Source organism: Mustelus asterias, unplaced genomic scaffold (genome assembly GCF_964213995.1).
Source record: "Mustelus asterias unplaced genomic scaffold, sMusAst1.hap1.1 HAP1_SCAFFOLD_4238, whole genome shotgun sequence".
Taxonomy (NCBI): domain Eukaryota; kingdom Metazoa; phylum Chordata; class Chondrichthyes; order Carcharhiniformes; family Triakidae; genus Mustelus; species Mustelus asterias.
In genome coordinates, this window is record NW_027594183.1 from 1 (window position 1) to 7500 (window position 7500).

The 7500-nt window shown below is 57.2% G+C and overlaps 1 pseudogene across 1 annotated transcript in view; it reads right to left on the reverse strand.

Moving 5' to 3' along the window:
- Positions 1-872: 872 nt before the first annotated feature.
- LOC144491022 (vigilin-like) overlaps positions 873-7500 on the reverse strand; it is an 18233-nt pseudogene continuing 11605 nt past the window's right edge. The window contains exons 4-5 of the transcript XR_013497386.1: positions 3053-3183; positions 873-1145 (exon numbers count right to left, since the gene is read on the reverse strand). The product of XR_013497386.1 is annotated as a vigilin-like (transcript). The remainder of the gene's footprint in view (positions 1146-3052; positions 3184-7500) is intronic.

Here is a 7500-nt window from a genome sequence, read left to right on the forward strand (position 1 = left end):
GGGGCCAGGGGAAGGGGGGGCAGGGGAAGGGGGGGCAGGGGAAGGGGGGCAGGGGAAGGGGGGGGGGCAGGGGAAGGGGGGGCAGGGGAAGGGGGGGCAGGGGAAGGGGGGCAGGGGAAGGGGGGCAGGGGAAGGGGGGGCAGGGGAAGGGGGGCAGGGGAAGGGGGGGCAGGGGAAGGGGGGGCAGGGGAAGGGGGGGGCAGGGGAAGGGGGGGGGCAGGGGAAGGGGGGGGCAGGGGAAGGGGGGGGCAGGGGAAGGGGGGGCAGGGGAAGGGGGGCAGGGGAAGGGGGGGCAGGGGAAGGGGGGGGCAGGGGAAGGGGGGGGCAGGGGAAGGGGGGGCAGGGGAAGGGGGGGCAGGGGGAAGGGGGGGCAGGGGAAGGGGGGGCAGGGGAAGGGGGGGCAGGGGAAGGGGGGGGCAGGGGAAGGGGGGGGCAGGGGAAGGGGGGCAGGGGAAGGGGGGGCAGGGGAAGGGGGGGCAGGGGTAGGGGGGCAGGGGAAGGGGGGGCAGGGGAGGTGGGGGGAAGGTGGGCATTGGGCGGTAAAAACCTGTTTCACAATTTGCCTGCAAACCTCGTCCAGACAACCCCCCCCTCCCCCCCCTCCCCGCCCCAACACAACCGTCAAACATGGCGGGTCGGTCCCGCCTCAAAGCAGCGTGGGAAAATCGTCATGTAATGGCGGGTCACTGGAGGTTTCTGGGCATCGCGGCCTGTTCCTGGCAGGCCTCAGAGGAGAAGGTAAGGGCCCAGTTGGGGGGGGGGGGGGGGTTGGGGGAGGGGGGGGGAGGTATTGGGGGCCGCGCAAACCAAGCAAAGGTATGGCTTCTTGCGTCTTTCTTCCTTGAGACAGATTTTACACAGGACGATGGTCGGGCAGCTAATACCTCTGGACATTTCAATTTTTATAGAAAACTGTGACAAGTCAAAGCTTCAGAAAAAGAACACTGAGATTCACAAAAAAAAAAATCTTTTTCTCTTCTCTCTAACTGGTCATCAGGGAGCTTTTTTTTGTTTGTTTCCCCTCTCGATAAAAGTTGTCGACTGCTCGGGCTTTAGAATTTCTTCGGGCCCCAGGCGGAGGCCTGCCTCGGTGCGACCACCGCTCCAAACACCGGGAACTCCTCCGCGCTGCTCACGTCCGGAGCCTGAAGGGAGAGAGAGACGGCACAAGACAACTACAGCTCAGTGAGGGGAAAAGATCAACCCCCACTACCACCTCCCCCCCTCCCCAAAATACCCACCCCGCAGCGGCTTTGTGTTTCTAACCCTCCCTTGGCCTTGCCTCCACTAGGCCCATTCAGCCCCCCTTGAGCCTATTTCCATGGAAACAGTAGTAGGCCCATTTGGCCCCCCCAAGCCTATTACCATAGCAACAGTAGTAGGCCCATTCAGCCCCCCTTGAGCCTATTTCTATGGAAACAGTAGTAGGCCCATTCAGCCCCCCTGAGCCTATTTCCATAGAAACAGAAGTAGGCCCATTCAACCCCCCTCGAGCCTATTTCCATAGCAACAGTAGTAGGCCCATTCAACCCCCCTCGAGCCTATTTCCATAGAAACAGTAGTAGGCCCATTCGGCCCCCCCTCGAGCCTATTTCCATAGCAACAGTAGTAGGCCCATTCAACCCCCCTCGAGCCTATTTCCGTAGAAACAGTAGTAGGCCCATTCGGCCCCCCTCGAGCCTATTTCCATAGAAACAGTAGTAGGCCAATTCGGCCCCCCTCGAGCCTATTTCCTTGGAAACAGTAGTAGGCCCATTCGGCCCCCCTCGAGCCTATTTCCATAGCAACAGTAGTAGGCCCATTCAACCCCCTTTGAGCCTATTTCCATAGAAACAGTAGTAGGCCCATTCGGCCCCCCTCGAGCCTATTTCCATAGCAACAGTAGTAGGCCCATTCAACCCCCCTCGAGCCTATTTCCATAGAAACAGTAGTAGGCCAATTCGGCCCCCCTCGAGCCTATTTCCTTGGAAACAGTAGTAGGCCCATTTTGCCCCCTCGAGCCTATTTCCATGGTTACTGACTACTAAGGAGAAAAGTTCCTTCCTGCCTCTGCCCCTCATAACTTTGTAGGCCTCCCTCACCCGTATCTGCTCTGAGGAAAACAACCCCAGCCTAACCAGCCCTCTCTCCTTCACTGAAATGTTCCATCCCAGGCAGCATCCTGGCGAATCTCTTCTGCACCTTCTCCAGTGCAATCACATCCTTCCGATGGAGTCATAGAGCAAGTCAGCATGCAAACAGGCCCTTTGGCCCAACTGAGCCATGCCGGCCATGTTTTTTGCACCTCGTTAAGGTCACCTCTCATTCTCCTACGTCCCAAAGAATAAAGTCCTAACCTGGCCAACCTCTCCCTACAATTCAGGCCCCACTCGTCCTGGCAACATCCTGATAAATCTTCTTTGCGCTCTTTCCCGTTTATCAATGTCTTTCCTGTAACAGGGTGACCAGAACTGCACACAATACTCTGGCTGTGGCCTATTTCATACAGCTCCATCATCACATCCCTGCTCTTGCCTTTATTAGCCAAGGCATAGAGTGTAAGTATCCCACTTCGCTTCATAGAATCCCTGCAGTGCAGAAGGAGGCCATTCTGCCCATCAGGTCTACACCGACCACAATCTCACCTCAGGCCCTATATCCCCCATACATTTACCCTGGCTAGTCCCCCTGACACAAAGGGACAATTTAGCACGGCCAATCCACCTAACCTGCACATCTTTGGACTGTGGGAGGAAACCGGAGCACCCGGAGGAAACCCACGCAGACACGGGGGAGAACGTGCAAACTCACACAGTGACCCAAGCCGGGAATCGAACCCGGGTCCCTGGCGCTGTGAGGCAGCAGTGCTAACCCACTGTGCCGCTTCTTAACCATTCACTCCACATTCATTTAATCACCCCTGATTCTTCCAGATGCATGGGACAGAGGCCTAGTTTACACTTAACCTGTTCAATCCCAGTTGAACCATTCCGAAATGAGAGCTGAGATTTGGGATCCCGCCCCGAATGTTTCCCGCACTTTTGCCCCGTTCCCGGCCCAAACCCTCACTCACCTTGTTGCCGGGGGCGTTCCACGGAGCGTCCCTCACGACAAAGCCCCTCGTCGAGCCACGGGGCTCTTCGTCCACCCGCGAGGGGGCTTCATGTAGGCCGCCATGGTCTCCGACTCCACGATCGCCATCATCTACGCAGCCAGAAGGGAAATCGCAGTTAGAGAGAGAGGTCGAGGGCGGAGGTAGTGCGGGCGAAGAGGGAGGGAAACGCGAGGGGAGAGGGGGGAAACGTGAGGGAAGAGGGGGGAAACGTGAGGGAAGAGGGGGGGAAACGTGAGGGAAGAGGGGGGGAAACGTGAGGGAAGAGGGGGGGAAACGTGAGGGAAGAGGGGGGGAAACGTGAGGGGAGAGGGGGGGAAACGTGAGGGAAGAGGGGGGGAAACGTGATGGGAGAGGGGGGAAACGTGAGGGAAGAGGGGGGAAACGTGATGGGAGAGGGGGGAAACGCGAGGGGAGGGAGGGAAACGCGAGGGGAGAGGGAGGGAAACGCGAGGGGAGGGAGGGAAACGCGAGGGAAGAGGGGGGAAATGTGAGGGAAGAGGGAGGGAAACGCGAGGGGGGAGGGAGGGAAACGTGAGGGGAGAGGGAGGGAAATGCGAGGGAAGGGACGGAAACGCGAGGGGGGAGGGAGGAAACGCGAGGGGGGAGGGAGGGAAACGCGAGGGGGGAGGGAGGGAAACGCGAGGGGGGAGGGGGGAAACGCGAGGGGGGAGGGAGGGAAACGTGAGGGGAGAGGGAGGGAAACGCGAGGGAGGAGGGAGGGAAATGCGAGGGAAGGGATGGAAACGCGAGGGGGAGGGAGGGAAACGTGAGGGAAGGGGAGGGGGGAAACGCGAGGGGGGAGGGAGGGAAACGCGAGGGGGAGAGGGAGGGAAACGCGAGGGGAGAGGGAGGGAAATGCGAGGGAAGAGGGAGGGGGGAAACGCGAGGGGGGAGGGAGGGAAACACGAGGGAAGGGGAGGGGGGAAACGCGAGGGGGGAGGGAGGGAAACGCGAGGGGGAGAGGGAGGGAAACGCGAGGGAAGGGGAGGGGGGAAACGCGAGGGGAGGGAGGGAAACGTGAGGGGAGAGGGAGGGAGACGCAAGGGGGGAGGGAGGGAAATGCGAGGGAAGAGGGAGGGAAACGCGAGGGGGGGAAACGCGAGGGGGGAGGGAGGGAAACGCGAGGGGAAGAGGGAGGGAAATGTGAGGGGAGAGGGAGGGAAACGCGAGGGAAGGGGGAGGGGGGGAAACGCGAGGGGGAGGGGGGGAAACGCGATGGGGGAGGGAGGGGAAGGGAAGGCGAGGGAAGGGAGGGAAGGGAGGGAGGGAAAGGCGAGGGAAGGGAATGGAGGGAGGAGGGAGGGAATGGAGGGAGGAGGGAGGGAATGGAGGGAGGAGGGAGGGAATGGAGGGAGGAGGGAGGGAATGGAGGGAGGAGGGAGGGAATGGAGGGAGGAGGGAGGGAATGGAGGGAGGGAGGAGGGAGGGAATGGAGGGAGGAGGGAGGGAGGGAATGGAGGGAGGAGGGAGGGAATGGAGGGAGGAGGGAGGGAATGGAGGGAGGAGGGAGGGAATGGAGGGAGGAGGGAGGGAATGGAGGGAGGAGGGAGGGAATGGAAGGAGGAGGGAGGGAATGGAGGGAGGAGGGAGGGAATGGAGGGAGGGAATGGAGGGAATCACGAGGGAAGGGAGGGAATCACGAGGGAAGGGAGGGCGGGAACTAGGGGATTTTTAATTAAACTTTGTTTTTGATAAAAGCTCCTCGTGGTTCAGTTCAATCCCAACTGGAGTGAAATCTCTCCTGCTCATCCCTGCCAAATTCAACGTAAAACATTACAGATCAGGCGAGCTTCATCCAACACCTTGAAGTATCCGACCTGACTGGTAACAGTTAGGCTGCACCACAAGACATAGGAGCAGAATGAGGCCACTCGGCCCATCGAGTCTGCTCCGCCATTCAATCATGGCTGATATTTTTCTCATCCCCATTCTCCTGCCTTTTCCCCATAATCCCTGACCCCCTTATTAATCAAGAACCCCTCTATCTCTGTCTTAAAGACACTCAGGGGTGGCACAGTGGGTTAGCACCGCTGCCTCACAGCGCCGGGGACCCGGGTTCGATTCCCGGCTCGGGTCACTGTCTGTGCGGAGTTTGCACGTTCTCCCCGTGTCTGCGTGGGTTTCCTCCGGGTGCTCCGGTTTCCTTCCACAGTCCGAAAGACGTGCTGGTTAGGGTGCCTTGACCCGAACAGGCGCCGGAGTGTGGCGACTCGGGGGAATTTTACATTGCAGTGTTAATGTAAGCCTTACTCGCGACTAATAAACTTTAACTTTACTTCAATGACCCAGCCTCCACAGCCTTCTGCGGCAAAGAGTTCCACAGATTCACCGCTCTCTGGCTGAAGAGATTCCTCCTCATCTCTGTTTTAAAGAACAAAGAACAGTACAGCACAGGAAACAGGCCCTTCGGCCCTCCAAGCCTGTGCCGCTCCTTGGTCCAACTAGACCAATCGTTTGTATCCCTCCATTCCCAGGCTGCTCATGTGACTATCCAGGTAAGTCTTAAACGATGTCAGCGTGCCTGCCTCCACCACCCTACTTGGCAGCGCATTCCAGGCCCCCACCACCCTCTGTGTAAAAAACATCCTCTAAAATCTGAGTTATACTTCGCCCCTCTCACCTTGAGCCTGTGACCCCTCGTGATCGTCACCTCCGACCTGGGAAAAAGCTTCCCACCGTTCGCCCTATCTATCCCCTTCATAATCTTGTACACCTCTATTAGATCTCCCCTCATTCTCCGTCTTTCCAGGGAGAACAACCCCAGTTTACCCAATCTCTCCTCATAGCTAAGACCCTCCATACCAGGCGACATCCTGGTAAACCTTCTCTGCACTCTCTCTGACGCCTCCACGTCCTTCTGGTAGTGCGGCGACCAGAACTGGACGCAGTACTCCAAATGTGGCCTAACCAGCGTTCTATACAGCTGCATCATCAGACTCCAGCTTTTATACTCTTTCATACTGAAGGATCGTCCCTTTAGCCTGAGGTTGTGCCCTCTGGTTCTAGTTTTTCCTACTAGTGGAAACATCCTCTCCACGTCCACTCTATCCAGGCCTCGCAGTATCCTGTAAGTTTCAATAAGATCCCCCCCCTCATCCTTCTAAACCGTAATGGAAGTACTGAGTGCAGTTTTGGTCCCCTTACCACAGAAAGGATATCATTGCCATGGAGGGGGCGCAGTGAAGGTTCACCAGACTTGTTTTCGGGAAGGCGGGACTGTCTTGTGCAGAGAGATTGAGAAGCCTGTGCCCGTATTCTCCAAAGTTTCCAACAATAAGAGGTGACCTCAATGAGAGGCAGCAGGTAATTAAGAAGGCAAATGGAATTTTGTCCTTCATTGCTCGAGGGATGGAGTTTAAAAACAGCGAGGTTATGTTGCAGCTGTATAAGGTGCTGGTGAGGCCACACCTGGAGTACCGTGGGACGGCACGGTAGCACAGTGGTTAGCACTGCTGCTTCACAGCTCCAGGGTCCTGGGTTCGATTCCCGGCCTCGGGTCACTGTCTGTGTGGAGTTTGCACATTCTCCTCGTGTCTGCGTGGGTTTTCTCCGGGTGCTCCGGTTTCCTCCCACAGTCCAAAGATGTGCGGGTTAGGTTGATTGGCCAGGTTAAAAATTGCCCCTTAGAGTCCTGAGATGTGTAGGTTAGAGGGATTAGCGGGTAAATATGTGGGGGTAGGGCCTGGGTGGGATTGTGGTCGGTGCAGACTCGATGGGCCGAATGGCCTCCTTCTGCACTGTAGGGTTTCTATGATTTCTACAGTTTTGGTCTCCTTACTTGAGAAAGGATATACTGGCACTGGAGGGGGTGCAGAGGAGATTCACTAGGTTGATCCCGGAGTTGAGAGGGTTGGCTGATGAGGAGAGACTGAGTAGACTGGGGCTGTACTCATTGGAATTCAGAAGAATGAGGGGAGATCTTATAGAAACATATAAGATTATGAAGGGAATAGATAAGATAGAAGCAGGGAAGTTGTTTCCACTGGCGGGTGAAACTAGAACTAGGGGGCATGGCCTCAAAATAAGGGGGAGCAGATTTAGGACTGAGTTGAGGAGGAACTTCTTCACACAAAGGGTTGTGAATCTGTGGAATTCCCTGCCCAGTTGAGGCTCCCTCATTGAATGTTTTTAAGGCAAAGGATAGATAGATTTTTGATCAGTAAAGGAATTAAGGGTTATGGTGAGCGGGCGGGTAAGTGGAGCTGAGTCCACAAAAAGATCAGCCTTGATCTTATTGAATGGTGGAGCAAGCTCGAGGGACCAGATGGCCTGCTCCTGCTCCTGTTTCTTTCTTATGGGCAGCACGGTAGCACAGTGGTTAGCACTGCTGCTTCACAGCTCCAGGGACCTGGGTTCGATTCCCGGCTCGGGTCACTGTCTGCGTGGAGTTTGCACATTCTCCTCGT